Source organism: Pimephales promelas, chromosome 21, assembly GCF_988280905.1.
Source record: "Pimephales promelas chromosome 21, fPimPro1.hap1.1, whole genome shotgun sequence".
Lineage (NCBI taxonomy): Eukaryota > Metazoa > Chordata > Actinopteri > Cypriniformes > Leuciscidae > Pimephales > Pimephales promelas.
In genome coordinates this window covers 18,205,092-18,223,396 of record NC_142789.1, presented here as the reverse complement: position 1 = coordinate 18,223,396, position 18,305 = coordinate 18,205,092, and the positions used below count along the sequence as shown (strand labels likewise).

General features: G+C 38.4%; 1 protein-coding gene across 3 annotated transcripts in view; it reads right to left on the bottom strand.

Moving 5' to 3' along the window:
* foxp4 (forkhead box P4) overlaps positions 1-14,373 on the bottom strand; it is a 133,282-nt gene extending 118,909 nt beyond the window's left edge. Inside the window, exon 1 of one of the 3 annotated variants that reach the window (XM_039673576.2) lies at positions 13,829-14,373. The gene's annotated coding sequence lies outside the window, so the exon portion shown is untranslated. The remainder of the gene's footprint in view (positions 1-13,828) is intronic. The other 2 variants (XM_039673575.2, XM_039673579.2) reach the window with 2 other exon arrangements.
* Positions 14,374-18,305: the final 3,932 nt, after the last annotated feature.

Genomic DNA, 18,305 nt, shown 5'->3' with positions numbered 1-18,305 from the left:
ATTGAAAAAGGAGCCTACCTATCATATAAACATTAAAAGAGTGTGTAATCCTGACAATATTGAGTCATTCAAGCCTGCTCATGGGAGCTGTAGTTTACGGTGCCCTGGCATTGTTTTCAGTGTGTAGTCAACACAGCGGATGGTATCTGAGAAATAGTCCCGGCCCGGCCGAGGAGATCTTGCACCGCCAGCGGCATTAATTAACTCCTCACGCCTGTCAGAAGTAATAGAGAGCAACGCGTTTAGACACATCAACAGGGCGGCTGGTCGTAAAGTGAGAAAGTTGGGCAAAAAACAGACCAGCTAAGCTCCACGAAGTCCGCTGCTGCACCAGCAGCCAATGAGTCAGTCGCCTTGTTAAAACAAGGAAGGGTTCAGATTTCAACTCCACTTCTAAAGCATTATGCTAAAATCAAAACCTGGTCCCCTTCCAGGAACCATATAAAAGTTGAGTGAATCTGGAATATAGTTTTACAATTAAAAGAGGTGGGTGGGGCGTTTTAGTCACAATATTAATATAATTTGTGCATATGCACACAGTAAACCCTTAAAACTAAAACTTTAATCCCACCCACTTTAAAGCCGTCAATCAAAATTGCCCTCTTTTTCACCTACAGCTCCACCCTTCCTGACGGGCGGGCCAACTTCACAGCTCTACTGTATCCAAAAACAACTCCGCCTGAAACTCAATGCCATACGCCACAAAGGATGCAGACGACATGCAGACTTAAGACATTTTTGGGCTGCTTTGCTCATAGTTAGTGTTGGTACGTAAATCGAGTTTGGCCCCCGGAATCCTGAGGGGGGGAGCCCCCATTTTAACAGTACACAGACTCAAGCCCTCAATTAGATTTCTGTGAATACACTCACAGGCCACGCTGTTTATCATAATTTCTCAACATTTTAATGGGATCCAGCTCAAATTCAAATAAATGAGCACTTCAGATGACGACTCCAGGCCTTCCTACTGTTTATCTACTAGCCTCCCTTTTGACCTCTGTGCCACTCGCATCAGTCAGAATGCTCAACAATAAAGATGGCCTACTGGCCAGAGGCCAGTGTGAGTGTGTTCCGGGACAGTTGACAAAACAGTTGACAATAAAAAAAAAAAAAGTTTCAAAAAAGTATAAAATCAATTGTCAATTACTGCATTATGTGTCATTGCTTTCAAGCAAAAAGTATGGATCCGTATAATTTAAACTTTTTGTGAAGAATTAATTAGCAACATTTCAGTCAAACATTCTCTGAGAAAAAAGGGTAAAAAGGTTAAAAAAAGTTAAATTATCGTTATTATTATTAGTAGTACTACTACAACTACACTGTTAAATAAAATCTAGCTTTTGTGATGGGGCCAATTGGAAAAAAAAAAAAAAACTTACTGATGGCATGGTGAGACATTAAAAAAAAATAAAAATCATCTGGTAACAAGACAGAAAGAGTCCTCAGTGTGTGGTCACTTTAAGAAAACGAATGCTCAACAAAAGCAAAGCCATAATTTATACTCGCCTGCCGGACAAAGCCTGGAAAAGCTGGTGGAATGTTTGCGAGCTGCCTGGATACTCCTGGAGAAGCAGGGTTTCTTATTGACGCAACGGCTGAGAAAATAACACTGGCTTGTGTACCAAGCCCATGGCCAAATATCCTTTTATCAGAGAGTCTGCTTATACCCCAAAAGAGAAGGGAAAACAGAAGACCAGACAGCAAGCTAAACAGAGAGAAAGGAAGTAAGTGAAAGACAGATAAATGGGAGAGTGAGGGGAGATGGAGAGACCTCCTCTGCTGTGTTCTCTCCTTTTTATTTCATTTCCATCCTGTCACTCATTTGATAAAGTGGCTACATGAGACTATTGAGAGCAAGACAAACTACAGCCCAGGTCACAGCGTGCATCAACAGTCTGCGCCCCCGATACCGCTCCATCTGCTACCGTCCTGAACCTTGGATCTCTTTCAAGACGAGAAAAAAAAAAAAACTTTCCATCTTCTATGAAAGAAGGGCCATCTGGAATTTTCTACAGAAGGTTCTTCCCTGGTACAAATTTTTAAACCAATATGGTCAGATGCATGGAGGCCCGTAATGGCTCTGACATGTCCCTGCGCTATGACATCATCAGACAGTATGCAGAGCCAGGGCACAGAGCGACGGAATTCCACCAGAAGGTTCCATTCGGCCCATGATGTCGTCCGCCTATCCCGACACATGTAGGTTCGGCGATTTCTCGAGAGCGCACATGGCTGTCACCAGCCCACTAACGTGACAGGTAGCGGGGTTTGTAATTGGAGCCGATCAGTAAGCCATATGCCACTCGTCTCCTAGTGCCAAATCCCCGCCCCCACCACCCCTTCTGACGCTTGGCACACTCTGGCTCCTACGGAAAAAAAAAGCCCTCCACTTCATTAAGAAAGTAAACACAAGTGCTGTCTGAAGTGTCTAATTAGTCCCCTAATTACTCCCTGCTCGTTACTAATGCAAATTAGATTATGCTGCTTAACTTCATCGTGTCCACAATGCCGCTGTTAATTGAGGCCTTTTGAAATTAAATTACTCTCTAATTAGCATATCAAAACCATTAATTCTGTGCCAGAGAGAAAGAGAAAAAAAAACAACAACAAACGCCAAGTTTTGCTAATGAGTTTTACTAATTGAATATGTACGTTCAATATTGAGATTTTGCCAGCCGGGCCTCGTTCAAGAAGCTACTTAGCCACTTGTGTGAGCGAGTTCAAAGTGAACGGAAGCCGGTCTTGCGCCGTTTAAGGCAGCACTCGAATGTTTTGTCAATATTTTCTTGTTACGCGGCACGAGGGTAACGTTCGGTGAATAAAACAAATACGCCTTTGTTAGTAGTAGACATAAAAAATGCTAAAAATTATGGTATCCATGATACATATGTATTTGTTCAATTTGAGTTTAAGTGAATCTGACAAATCACTAAAAATGTTATATGTACACCATTGAAAATAATTGTTTAAAAGGAAGCCTGGTTTGCTATTTGATCAAAAATACAGTGAAATATAGTTACAATTTTAATATTAATATATTTTAAATATTTCATTTATTCCTGTGATGTCAAAGACAATTACTCCAGTCTTCAGTGTCACATAATCGTTTAAAAATCATTCCAATGCTGATTTGGTTGTGCTGCTTAATATTTTTGTGGAAACGCTGATGCATTTTATCCAGAATTTTCTGATAAATAGAACGTACAGAAGAACAGAATTTATTTGAAAGAATTTTTAAAACATCCCAAACTTTTGAAAGGTAGAGTATGACGACATGATAAGTCTATTATTCGAAAACTTGAATCAAGCTTGTATAAATCTTAGAAAGTTGCTTTGAGTGGAGAGCTGATTAAGGAAAAGATCATAATTAAAATGATCAATTATTGAAAAATGCCAAGTAAGCGATTCTCAAGTACAATCAAATGTGAAGATCTTTCGACGCACTAAAAAAAAAACTTCCAAACTTCTAACATAAAATTCTCATACCTTCACAGGCAGGGTCCATTCAGAATGAATAAGCCCCGAGTAAAAGTTCACGCCATTAATTCATGTAATCTACAGAGGCGACGAAAGGCTTAAGAAATCTCAAGAGTCATTTTTGCTTTAAATGTAAACGACTACGATTAAATTTAACACTTCCCTTTTCGGCACCCCACCCCCACACACACCCTTCAACCCAATATCCGTCCAATATGGATTTCTGAAAGACTCCATTCAGTGCTCTCAAAGTCTCATTTTAATACTATCTCCAACTTCTCATTTGAATATGGACCTAATGGAAGAGGTGTAGAAGAGAAAAGAAATTGAATAGTGAAATTGAGAGGTAGCCACACACAAAAAAAAAAAATAAATAACCGTGATAATTAGATGTGAAGATATTATAATTTCTTTACAAGGATGCATTGAAAATGCTGCTCTACAACATTTGGCCTAATTGTCAGAATTACCATATTAACCAGTTACCATTTGAGTAAGTTGATTAAAAAATGGATTATTCGTCTATTTCTTTTAGGAGTTTCTTAATCAAAATCTAACATCCTTGAAAAATTAATTTGAAGCCCCTCTTATCAGTTAATTAAATCTGGTTGGAAGTCATTTTTCTGTGAAGCGTGATTAGACAGCGCACTGTTCTGTACTGTTCGGGCCGCATGATGTTAGAAAACTTTTCAATGTCTCATCAAACATTCAGAAATAAGAAGAATAGAATTTCTTTGAAGGGCCGTCTCTTCCCTCATTCTTTTTTTTTTTTTTTGGCTTCCTTTTTTAAACTATGCCTTTCTGATAAATTACGCTATACCCGAAAGATCTCTCACTCTCATTAACACATTCTCATTACCAGGCAGGAATATAGGGAAAAAGGAAAGAGGAAAATAGAGAATGAGAGAGGGTGTGTGTTTTGGGGACAGAAAGAGAGAATAATACTTTTATAGGACGGATGACTGTATGGAATTATTTCCTTGCAGAGTGTGCAAGTGTGTATGCATGTACAGTACATATAGGTGAGATGTTTCTGAACTGCTGTCTCGGCTGGAGGTGAAACTTTCGCCAAATTAAAGAAAGAAGAGAAGCCAAATATATAAATGTGCTTTACAGACAGAAGAGAGAAAAAAATATGGAAAAAAATCACAATCTCTTGAGAAAAAGCACCACTCTCCCCAAGAAAAGAAATCAAACCGAAATACAAAAGACGGGAAAAAAGCAGCTCTTTTTATGACCCTTTTAGTTTTTTGAGCAACTCTAACAGTACGGCATTCCAGATTCCTCAGACAGGGGATCTAAGAGGGGCGATAAGTCATATTTGACAAAGTAAAGCTTAACACATATTTCATTACAATAAAATACATTGTAATATCAATATCTTTGGAACGTCTCTGTGGACAAAGTTGTCAAGAAGATAAGACAATGCATGTCAGAGTCGGGTGGGAAGGAGGCTTCGGCTGGAGAGCCGCGTTGCTCTGAAAGTCAGCCAACACACACGGCGCTAAAACGATTTCACCAGACAACCTTGGGATAAGCTGCAGAGGACGACACATTAATATACCAAGATAAAACAGGTGATGAGACACTAATTCTATTTTTTACTGGAATAGCCACATATATTTTCTTTCATTTTCCCCTCCTTATGCATTACGCTCATTCTTTATCTGTAAAATAGGGTGGCCAACTAATCAGAGCATTTATCAAATTCCTCACATTTTAGCATTTATTTTGGGGGGTTTCCATAACTTGGAGTACAGGCCACTGTAGAGTTTCCAGAGCTCAACTGACCACACGCAAACCAAAAACATCCATGGTTCAGAACGTTTATCCAAATGTTTGAGACCTTAAAAGAGGGCAGCCAGGCCGCTCGTCATTCACATCAAGGTGCGAGTGAGGCCGCGGGTTTCGATTCCAACAGGGAGTGGGTCAATTAGTCTGATTAGGCGTTTATTGAATGATTGGGGGATGCTGATTACTCCGCTGAGGGGTTCAGCTTACTGGCAGTCAATCAAGAGAGCCGCTCTCATGGGGTTTGTTCACTCCTCTGACCTGTCAAATGTTCAGAAAAACCCTATCTGTTTCAAATACAATTAACTTTTTGGAGAGAAAAGTGAAGAGACTGGACAGGCTGAACACCTCACCTCTTCGATATCATTACCGCTGATACTTTTCAGGGGAAAAAAAAAAAAAATGGTAGCAGATTTTATGAACAGGTTCGAACCGGTTTTCAAACCAGAAACCAAACAAGTGAAACTAAATCCAAATTCACATCGCCTAGAGGGTTTAGACTTTATTTTGCACCGCTTTTTCTTCTGTGGGATTTATTGTTATTTTTTTTTTGCATGGGGGGTCGTGAGGGACAAGCCACGGCTGTGTTTTTGAAATTAGCCATGGCAAGCTGGTGTGCGGAAAGTGATTGCTCTAAACCGCGAAGCGTTACCAGGAGGGATGGTGGTGGTTCGCAGACGTCTAGGCCTAATAGCACCCAGGAGATGTGCTCCGAATGAGGATTTCTGGAAACTTCTCTCTGGCCAGATTTTTTACAAACGCCCAGCACAAAGCCTCATAAAGAAACTGACTCGTCAAGAGATGTCGAATTCAACCTAACTCGTCGCCGTAATAATTTCCTCCTTCACTTCGACTCTAGCGGTTCAAAAAAAGCAGGCTTTAGAGTGTGTGTTAACTTTTTTATGCACTTGCTTTGTAGGCTTGTTTTGCTGAGAGCTGATTGCTTTAAAGCCGATCATACAATTGTGTTAGTCCTTGAAGAAATACTGCATTTGTGTTTTAGATTGTAATACTTCAAAAGAAATCTGAGGGTGATGAGAAACAAAGGCAAAAAAAACCTGTCATAGTTGAAATTATAGAGGATAAATAGCTCACCTGTGGACAGTGGTCAATTTGCCCTGTTTCTTCTTATCTAGAGATTTCAAAAACATTTCTTCCAATTGTTCCTCTACCTGCGGGAACTGAATTTAAAAAAAAAAAAAATCTTCTATGAACTGAAACAGCAATTATGACAACCAAACACTTCACAAAAGATCACAGAAAAAAAAGTCCTTCATCACAACCTATTAAAGAAAAAAACGCAGGCGTGGAAATGTCTGAATGTGATAAAATGCCACATACAAACTCTTTAAACAAATTTAATCAGGTTTTAATACAAGTAATAGGTTTACATCTGAGGCTTCAGCCTTTCATCCGCTCACCATTTTATCAGATAAAAGCGATAGCTTGATTGAAAAGAAATGAAGTAAAGATTAGGTATGCTAGTTTCAAAATTAAGCATACAGTCACAACACCTTTCAATCTGGAGTTATCTGCAACTTTTATCATGTAGATTCCTTTAATAAAATCTGGGCATGGGTCATGTCAGGAAAGGTAATTCAAATTGAAAGTGAAAAATTACCATAGAATGCCATGTCATCCCAATATCACAGCAATGCAATTCCTCCCCATAAAAAAAAAAAAGCGCATGTGTGTGGACGAACATGAATTTGGCCATCATTCCTTTTTTAATTAAAGCATTCAGTCCCCTTTCAACGCGAGTTCAAGGATGCCAGGAGACTAATTAATTTGAAAAGGTAAGATGTCTGCACACAAATGTCTTCCGACACACAGATTTAAAGAATATGTAATAAGAGAGAGGTAAGAAAGAAAGAGTTTGAGAGGTCGCACCACTTTAAGTTGCCCTGGTGTCATCCAGTGATCAGAGTTGAAAATAGACCACTGCTGGAGTTTGCCTTTTCGGTATGTGGGTGGAAGCGAGTGTGAAAGCCTGGATAAAGCCCATTAAAAAGCTGCAAAGAGGACATCAATGGAAAAAAAAATTGCTCATTGGCTTATTTATTTTATATAAGCTAACATGGTTCAAATAACAGGCTATCACTATATTGCCAAGTGTGGATGCCGGCAAACACTCGCTATAAAGTACAGTATAGTAGTACAACGACAAGAGACGTCAGCTTTTTGTAACCCTGCCATTTTATAAATATAAAGAATTAAACAAAAAATATATTACAACTGCTGAGGGTTAGCCTTTTTCGAGCTTGCATCTCTTTTTTCACAATCACATACATTTTCATATCCAAACAAGATTGAAATACTTTCATACCGTACAAGAAACAAAAACATTTTAATTTAAATGAAATACTTTTTCTGCTGCATTAACATTGTAAAAATTAAATATAAGAGGTTGTATGCGCCTAAACAGTGCATGCAATAATTATTTTTTCCCCTTAAATAAGTGTGAAGCAAATTTTATAATACAAATAAATAATAATTTCAAAGCACCTTTGTTCACACCTTTCTTTGTCATGGCAAAGGGAGAAAAAGGACAGTGTGGCTGAATTTAAAAGTGTGTGTGAGCGAGAAAACAAAGCACAAAACTTATTCATTCCTGTGGAAAAGTCCTGGACAGGAGTGCTAATCCTAGGTTTAGTGAGTAGGTTATTTCCCAGGGAAGAAGGGATATGGATGTAGAATCCCATTACAGATGTTAGCCGACTGGCAGTGACCGCGAGGGCAGACATCATACCCGTACAGAGCCCCATCATGCCCCCAACCTACTGTCAAGAAAAGCTCAACCGGTATAAAGTCTAACCGGCTCCCCTAACCCATCCACCCCTCCTTCCACCCGCGACCCCTCTGTAGGAAAATACTCTCCCTGACTTCTCCTGCAATAGCGCTTCGATGAATGGAGGTAAGGGGCTGTCTGTGAGTGTGTTAGTGTGTGTGTGTGTGAAGGGGGGTTACTATACAATTATTCAGATAACAGCTGGGGATAATATAGTGGCAGATGTCCCCTGGTCAACAATGCTCACAGACCACAGCCGAGAGCAAAAGGCAACTCTAACCAACGGTTAGCAGCGCTCATCACACATGATTTAAATATGAGAAAGAGCAGAAATCAATCTCTTTTTGCCTCATTTTTTTGAAACCCTAAAATTTCTCCTACATTTTTTGGTTTGTGAACACAAAAATTATTAACTTATAAATCACAACAATACACTCGTTGGGAATATAGCCAATTGATTTAGTTGAAAAACAATTAATTTTGACCAATATCAAGTTTTGAATGACATGTATATATTTATCTATATATAATAATATAGATGTATACAATTGTATATAAAAAATGTTGAACCTGTAAATATACTTATGTTATCCAAAACTTGATTTTGATTGAAACTTGAGTCTGCGTCCATGTGTAAAAGCCCTCCCATTATTTGGCAAGTGATGGTTAGTGCAAGATAACATGCTTTTCCTGCAGTGCGAGTGTGTTGCGCTCCGCTTCTTGCGCTCCTATCCCCCCACCAAGACAAGACACTTCACCACAACAGTGTCAGAGAAGGGGGAAAAAAAGACAAGATCTTACACAACACAAAGAAACGCATGGATTTGGGTATTTACAACGACACATTCTGAAAAAGTGATATTCTTGTCGGAAAATGCAAAGTCTCTAAGAAAGTTGAGCAAGAAGAAAAAGCAATCAATCAAAAATGGATAGACAAATCTGATTTTGTTGTACACATGATAATTCAGTCATAAGATGTATCACGTTCGTCCGTTTCAAATGCAAATAACTTAAGTAGGCATCCCCTTGTTACCCATTACTAATACCATAAAAGAAACCAACACTTCTCCATTCCGCTGCTACTTTACGGATTAGCGAATGAAAATTAGATGCATTTATATGGTTATTACTTATATGGTCACACAGTGGGGGGGGGGGGGGTTTATCCAAGCGTACAGTGCAGCGCCAGAATCTCCCTCAGGAACCAACCGCTCGCACCTTCGGCAGCTGGGGGTGGATTAGAGTTTTAAACCCGGACTACGGTTTACTGCGGCCGGCAACACTGACAGGAATTCCTCCTGCCTTTGCCGGCAAACAAAGCCGGGCAACGCGGAGAGGAATAAAACGTTTTCTCCTCTCCTGTTTAGGCAGAAGTTTTCAGTAATCGCAACCGCTGTTTTGAGAGCTTAGCGTTTGGCGTCACGAGTGGGATTTTATCTGCGATAGAAGCGAGAAACTGGGCTTGTCTAGAAAACTTGACTAAGACGCACTCAAACATGTCACTCTGACATCATTGTGACAGTCCCGAAAAGTTTGCTCCCATCTTTCCCAAAGAGCTTTACTGATGTGGCTGCTCTACGCCGTTCTCTGACGGACATGATGGCTTGTCAGCGTTGCGCTGGGGTTTTTAAAATATACAGCGAATCGCATAATAAAGACCTTCGTGGAGGGGGTGAAGGCTCGAGGGGGGAGACGGCGGACTGAGAGAAAATCCATAACACAAATACAGCTGTCAGCTGGAACGCAAAGTTAGCAGAAGCAGCTTCGGTGGCCGCAGGGAGCAAGGGACTTCAGCTTGCATCCTCCCTTAGACACTATCTAGGCTTCAGTAATCAATGCGCCGTGTTCTTTGTCACTCCAACAGGTACCTGAATCTGTTCCGGGCAAAAAAGGCCAGTTGTAACTCTTTCAAGCAGGTATCCACATGTGACTGACCATGCGGCGCACTAGTTCACTTTCCATCCGCGTCCGCAGCTCAGAGCCGCCAATAATCTCTCCCGAGGTGCTCGGCTAATGGATATAGAGAAGTAATGATCAACGCCTCAGACTCAAGTACTGTCATTTCCGTCCAGTGAACACCCTGCTTTTCCTTCTACCACATTTCCCCAGCTTATCGGAAATGGGCCCTTCCTCTCTCTAAGCAAACGCTAGGGTCATTCTTTAAGACAGTCATCACTTCATAACAGCCTGGCACTCTCCCGAATCCCGGCTTGAAGCCTCCCCACACAGGAAACCTTGTGCGCAAAAAACCCAAAAAATGTGCGACTGAGGTCACAGTAAAGAGAAACTGTGCTTAAGAGTTCAAGTGGAGAATTAAATTCACATTGGGAATAAATAGACATAGGAAAACAATGTCCAGCAGCATCTTCAGCTGACGGATCGCCGAGACAGCGTTTCCGCACTGCAGTCTGGTCTCTCTCAAAGTTGAAACAGTTAACGGCAGACCTTTTCGATATCTAGCTCAACTAATCAGATCAACATTGTCATCTGGAAAACATCTGTCACTCTGGTCTCTTTTGTCTTTTCAGTTTTTGATTTGCAGATGCTGAAGTTGGTCGAAGTTGCATTAGTGTCATTTTTAGAGTAGTTAGTTCCTTTTTTCCCCCTCTTTCAAGGCTCAGAGTTTGAGGAGAAAATGACACCCCTCTCTTTGAAAAAGCAGCTCCCACTGTCTAAAAACGTGCATAATTTATGATTCGCATACACTGAAAAATGCCCAGCCTCGCCGTTTCAACAAATAACATATTCAATTAAAACCACATGTTTAATCTACGGCTGGTGCTCGCTGCTGGTCAACGCCAGAGCTGACGCGTTTAAAGACGCAAACGAGAGTAAAAATTACAGCCTGACCTTTCACGTGAGGTCAGCTGAAATATGAAAGAGAACGTAGGCATGACATATTTCACACGAACGTGTTTCGGAGAGCACAAGTGGACAAAAGTGTGGTTGACAAAAAAATAATCCTAATCAGTTAGAGATGGATATGTATTGCTCTTCAAAATGCTTTAGCTAAAAATGCACTTGTGTGAAAACTAACATTATTTTTGGAACGGTAAAAGAGTTTAATGGTGGAAATGCCATGTGAGGGTCTAAGGGACAGTGCTTCATGAGAACAAGAGTGCTTTGTGTTCAAACCACCCATGATATTGAAAAACTTAAATTTACCTCGAAATCACTTCACTGAGGCTCATCTGAATTTGAAAAAAAGCACACACACAAAGCACTAAATGCTTTTTGCACAGCACACGCCGACATATGTTTGCATTAGCATTGAAACGGTTGTTCAAATAAAGTTTCAATCACCAAATGTTCCTAAAATATGCATCAAAAATCAACATGCCTGAATGTACGCATCAGGTTAGTCTCAACATCCAAAACAAACACATTCCTGACCTTCTCTCTACCCAGAAAAATACCCACAGTGGACTAAATACCAGCCTGCCATGCAATCCACACATTCATCAAAATATCGTATTTGAAAGACCTCTGAAAGTGAGGTTTGTAGTCTGTATAAACATGGAGAACAACATAAAACAAAATCACTTATCACATCAATTATAACATGAACTCTACGGTAGTCTGGTGTCCGCCGTTAGAAACAAGAGTGCTAAAACTATCGGCTGAGGTGTAGCTGTTGCCGCCTGCAGCTGCTTGACGGCCATGCAAATAACCAAATTACCCACTTTACTGCCATTTTCATGCCCTCCCTGAACGAAATGCCATTTTCTTTGTCAACTTCATGAATTATCACTTTTCCTCTATAAGCACATAGAATCATTCAATCACTCTATTCATCTAACACACAAGCAGATCAAATGGAAATTGTATTCATCACTTTATGCTTATGTTCATCTACATTTACAAGTCACATTTCAATTAGCATGGAATTTATTCATTAGAGGCAATGTATCAAAGAACAGACACTGAAGTGCAGTAAAAGTGTTTTAGAAGAAAAAATATTTGTGTGATGAAATGAAATAAATATTATTTTACAAAATTAAGCTTTCACAAAATAAATGTCAATGCCCTTTTTTGTGTTTTTAAATGCTATTAGTAATACTAAACACCAAATAATTAAAAGATTAAACAAAATACTTTGACATCAAAGTAAATCATTTATCGTTCAAAAAGATTCATCTTGTGATTTAGTATGCATTTGCATTGTGCTATAAATGCCAGCAGTGAATTAAGTCAACATTCAAGCAATACTTTCTATGAAATTTAAATTAATTGTGTCAAAAGCTCCATCAATCAGTCCTTATTAACATGAGATTAACACACACTGACAGGTTATGAGGAGAATGAAGAAGATGATGATGATGATATGCTTAATAAATATATATATATATATATATCTATACACACACACACACACACACACACAAGTATACAAAGAGTCCGAATTACTAGTGTACTTGGTTTAACTCCTGAGCTGTACTTCCCTCTGCAGATTCACTTTTAATGCCGGGGACTCACGTTAAAATTGTTGTTTGTTTTGTTTTAGTTTTGGTGTGGTCTTTGAGAGAGAAACAAACAGCGTTCATGATCACGAAACGAACAAGAAATCATTAAACATAAGGTTTAAAAATAAAATTAAAAGTTAATGTTGCTCATGAATGTGTGTAAAAAATTAATCCCTAAATAAAGACATTACGTTTTTTATCATTGAAGTTAGTCAGTTATCTGTGTGTTAATTCGTAAAGGCGATGAAAAAAAAAGACCAATTAATTTTTTTTTTTATTACAATATTTTAGTTTTGATGTGCAAACTTAATAACGTTTCAACAATTTTTAAATCTGATTTTGCATCTATACAAACCTTTACCTATATCGCGGTAATTGATGCATTTGAAATAATAGCCTACTCATTTATAGGCCGAAGTGTAATAATAAATAATCAATAGATGCAGAGTTAATCTTACTTTATTTAATTCCTTACATTTTTTATAGTCCATTGTCTCAGTAACACACCGCTAATAGACCCTAAAACAACTATTTACAAACTTCAATACGTTTAATTCATTTTTGTTTTTACTTTCTAATTTTAAAATGCTAAATTATTACTTCAAAACATTGTATCCTATAGATATGAAAACGTATGAATCAGAAGGCATGGGATATAAGATCAAATCAGTAATTTGGTGAGAGCCTGTTAAAAACAATCAACTACACGGAGAATAAGAAAAACAAATCTGCATTAAACCGTGGTTTAACTTTTTAGTTAATGGTAGTCTAGATATTTCGATGCTGTTTATTAACTTGAATTTTACACGGAGTTTTGTCTCAAACACCAACCAATATGTGATTTATACATTTCTATGGCAAAGTCATATGGTATAATCAAGAGAAAACAAATACAAACTAACATTTATTTATTAAAAATTATTTATCTGATCGGACAAAAATAATCCTTTTTTATTTTGATTTCAGATCTCAGATCTCGAAGCATGCAGGTGATATATCATCCTATTATTCTCTCGTGGAGAACAACACGCGTTTAAAGGTGTCACGCAAAAAAAAAAAAAAAAGTTAGATTGTCTAATTCATTGTGATACTAGGAGCTTTAGTACCCCATTTGCAAAACATCTAATAAAATACAATGATGTTTCTTTCTATTGATCCGGAGAAGTGTTTGTGTGTGTGAGTGTGTGTGTGATAGCGCGTCCGAGCATTCAAATCTGGGATAGGCTATTAAAATCGCGTAAGAAGCTATGCGTAAAGTAGAAGAAGTAGAAAGAATGAAAAAGAAGAAGTAAAAAAAGTGGAAATGAACCTGTTAGGATATTGTGAAGAACTCTACTTTCACTCTACGGCTGGACCATGTGGATGTGTCGCTCCAGCTCTCGTGAACGTCCCAGCGATTCCAGAAAGCTTCAGAAGAGCAACGCAAAAAGAAAAAAAAATCCGGTTCTATGAGTGATGTCTTCGGACCATTACTTTCAACGACAACTGTCTTTATTAGTCTTCTTTTCCTTTTTTACTGGCGTCCTCTCTCAGACTGGTCACTCAGTAAGTGGAAACAATAATCGTGCACTAGCTCAAAGGCTGCATGGTCACAGCGCTCCTCAAAGTTCATGAAGAACAAGCACGCGGCTCTTTACGCCTCCCCGTCGCTTCAGGTCTTCCCTCTTTCTCTCTGTTATCACACGGTGAGTTTTCCTAAAGTCCCAATAATGCTTCTCGCTGGAGTTTTTGGCATCTCGTCTGTTCCTCGCTCATTCGCAGAGATATCAGTGTTGAATTACTCCGCTTGTGTCTTGTGTTGGCGATGTTAGGGGACAGTTTGGTGTACCGTAATACGCCGAGAACAGGCGCGCGTGCACATCTTCTGCGCTGACGGAGCTTGAAACACAATACAAAAGCTCGCGCGCTCCAGGCGCTGATCTCTTCACCTGCGCGCGCATCGCTGGTTTAGTTTGGCCATTGTGGCAGCCGACGAGCAACAGATGTTAGTCAAAGGACAGACTCACCAAGGGAACCGTTACCTTAGTCCACATATAGGCTACTCTTCAGGAAATAACAAGTCTGTTCATGCTGCTTGTCATCATTCAATCTGGTTTTGTTGTCAATTATTATATTTTTCCTAAAATGTGCTGTTTTAAATATCATCATTTATTTTTAAGTAGGTAGGCCTATATTATAATTTTCAATGTTATTCTAATGGAAAGATAGCCTGAAAGAATGGATTCATATAATATAGTTTATATGAATAAAAACAAGACACACACACACACATAGTATAAATTTGAGTGTTATTGGACTATTATTGAAAAACATCACTCATGACCGATTTAGGCAAGTTGTTGTTTTATGAATATCACACAACTTTCATTGGATAGTCAAGCCGACGATTTGTCAGTAATCTGTCATCTTATCAAAAAAGTTTAAATATGATTTATTTTATGATCAGTGCCAGTGGAAACTTTCTCTCAGCAAAAAATGGCTTTTACTTGAACCATCAAAAAAATTATTCACATCTCCACTGGACAATAGGATACGACCCCCATTAGTCAAGACATATTCATTAAAAATCAATAACCCAAGATGTAGCCATGGTGGCCTAAAATGAAGGAAGGCAGCAAGCTCATAGGCTCATAAAACAATGCTGACTTCACTTCTATGTCCTGCCATAAGGACCTCAAGTCCTGGCCAAATAACGGCAGCCTTATTGCACTTTAAGACAGTATTTATAGCTTTAGATGTACTGAAAAAAGTAGTTTGTCAACTTTTTGAAGTAACTACAGCTTTAATGATGTGTAATCATTAATCTGATGAGGAAGTTTGAACACAGATTAAAAAACGAAAACATAGAAGCAGAATATTGTAAGGTTTCCCCCTTCCATCTAAAGGCGCTATATAAATGTAACAAATTATTAACAAATTAAGGGACGAAAGTAGATTCTAAAACGAATATGTGCATGTTTGCAATGTTCCCTGACATGACTGAACACACAAACACAGATTTTAAAACTCCTTTTGCCTTGTGCACATGATCAAGTACGACAATCAGATACATTGGTAAGACGGACAGAAGGAGATTCGGTCTGCTCACCATCACGGGGTTAAGATTAAACACTCTTGTGGTTTGGCCATCACAGGCTAATGAGGCACTCATGAAAGGATTACACCAAGAACCCATAGGATGACTGACTCTCTAAACTACATACAGTTCACCTCTCACAGCACACACACACCTGCAAACAAGATCACGGCTGGATATCGAAGAGATAGACTCAAGGCCAAGAGTTTAGACAAACCCAGAGATGATCAATTAAATTTAAACACATTCGCCTTGTCCTTCCATTAATCATGTTACTTTGCTTATCTTTCGGTACACCATTTGGATGCATCGAGATCTGGAATATGTCTTGTTTCTAAATAAAATGCCATATTTGCTAATGAGGGACAAAATGAGTCCATTAAAGTTGTACTTCCGTTCACACAGACTCGGTAAGCTAGTTTGATTAGCAATGTTGTGACATGCCATCATATGACCACAAAGAGGGCGAATTCTCACTCGGCTAAAGATCTGGATGTTTGTTACCTCATCAGTCCTAAAGCTGACATCAAAGCTGCGGATCAAGTCCAGAAGTATCACTGTTACGCTCCCTGAGAACCACCCATGCATACTCACATAGAGACAAGTACATGGATTTAGTTTGTATTTTTCATCCTTTTTATTAAATAAACAGTGTTGGACTTTTGTTTCCTCTCTCCTCTGCTGAAGGAATACCACCAGAAATGCCGGCCGGGGAGACATGGAAAACAACACATTTACTCTGTTATTTGTTTACTCGTTCCTCTGCTTGTTCTTTTTAGACTCCGCCATGCAGGAATGGGATATTCGGTGATGGCGAATTGGTGATGCTATCTTCGTGTGTCTGTTTGCTTGTTGACTTGTTTGTGCTCTAATAATGTCCTTAGGGACCGCAAACAAGACCAACAACGGTAAAAAAACACTTCACAGTCTATAAGGGCATTGCTGGACTAAAGCAAGGACGCTGCAAGAGAAGTGCTATGCAGCCCTTCAGACATATTACAGGCGAAGACAAAGGTGAGTGTCTTAGTCACTGTAATCTAATAACATTCTCTTTTATGAATGAAAAAATAAAAACTCCTCAGCACTTTCATCCAGCACTTTCGATTAACATTTAAGAGCAGGCTTTGTGGTTAATCAGGGGTAATAATTATCAAAGTCGACAGGTAATTAAATTAAACATAATTGGCTACACGAATTGGCTGTTCTACAACATTTTCTCCCCACATAATTAAAGAGAAATATGTCAGTATTCAGAGAGAGAATGACTTAAAAACAATAAAAAGTGTTTAGTCACACTAGAGTTGATGTTGCTTTGAGGAGTGTTAAAACTGATATAAAGTAAAAAAATATATATTTTCATGATTTGTAATCACATTTTTTTCTTTTGTCAAATCAACTTAGATAATTTATGTAGTTCATATAACATAATATTTTGAGTTTCGGATTATTAAATCAATCTCCTTCATTGTATTAACTCAATTTTTCCATTTCAATGAACTTAAAATTTTAAGGCCACCAGGTTACTTATTTTTTTTTTAAATAAACCAACAATTTTTTTTTACAGTGATTGCCCAATCTAATAATACCCAATTTAGTCCAACTTTAATGGATTATTCTGGGTTCAACACAAAATATGCTCAATAGACAGCATTTATGTTGTTATGTTGATTGAAAAAATTATTTGGGCTTATCTCTCATTTTCTTCCCAAACAAAATAATAAAAAAATAATAATAAAAAAGCTAAAATCAAGGTTACATGGCATTTACAACTAAAGTGAATGAATAAGTGAATATTAATATAAAAAAAATGCATAATTCAAAACTTGAATTCATATTTAGTGTTACATTGCCATGGCAACAAAGTTATGAAAAGATTTTCAAGATAAATAATAAAATCATTTTTGTGGGATCAACATTATGCCATAGTGTTGTTGATTGAGTTTTTGATATTCCTTAAAGTCTTCAATATCAGACTATTAAAAATATTAAAAATGTTATATTAAAAATAATAAATTCAGAGTGGGGGAAAGTTAAGGGTTATACTGTATGCAGGTTTTGCATCATAATGTACATGAGACTAAGCAAAAGCTAAGGTCACTTGTTAAATGTCCCAATGGCCAGTGGCAGAGACACCGCAACAGATCTCTCCATCACACACACACACACACACACAATGGCCACAAATGACCCGTTGCCTAGGATAGAGCAGAAAGTTTAGTGAGTGTGTCTGCGTTTATGTAAACTGTAGGCTATTTGCGGTATTAAGCTCAAAATGCTTTAACTGCCACGTGGGAGTAATGTAGTAAAAAAAATTAGCACTGTAAAATAAAATATAAATTATTATAGTGTTTACAAACATACCCTAAGGTCCTTCCTGGCAAAGGGAATTTATGTAGAACCGACCCTTGAGGTTTCAGGGGAAAATGGAAAGAAAAAAGTCAAAAGAGCTATCCAACTGAAATACCTCAGAACATGATGACAGCTGCCACTGTTTACGCCACAAGACAGTGGCAGTGTATGCGATACAAATTACACTGTTTGATTGAGGAAGATCATAGACACACCAGCATATTTTCATTAAATCGTCATAAACGTGTTTACAGGCACAGCTGGGTTCAGTTAGAGGGTGTTAAATAACACAGCACGGTATTGTTTACTGCTTCACCGCCGTGTTCTGTCCCCCTTTCTCTCCCAGGTCTTTCCCCTCACA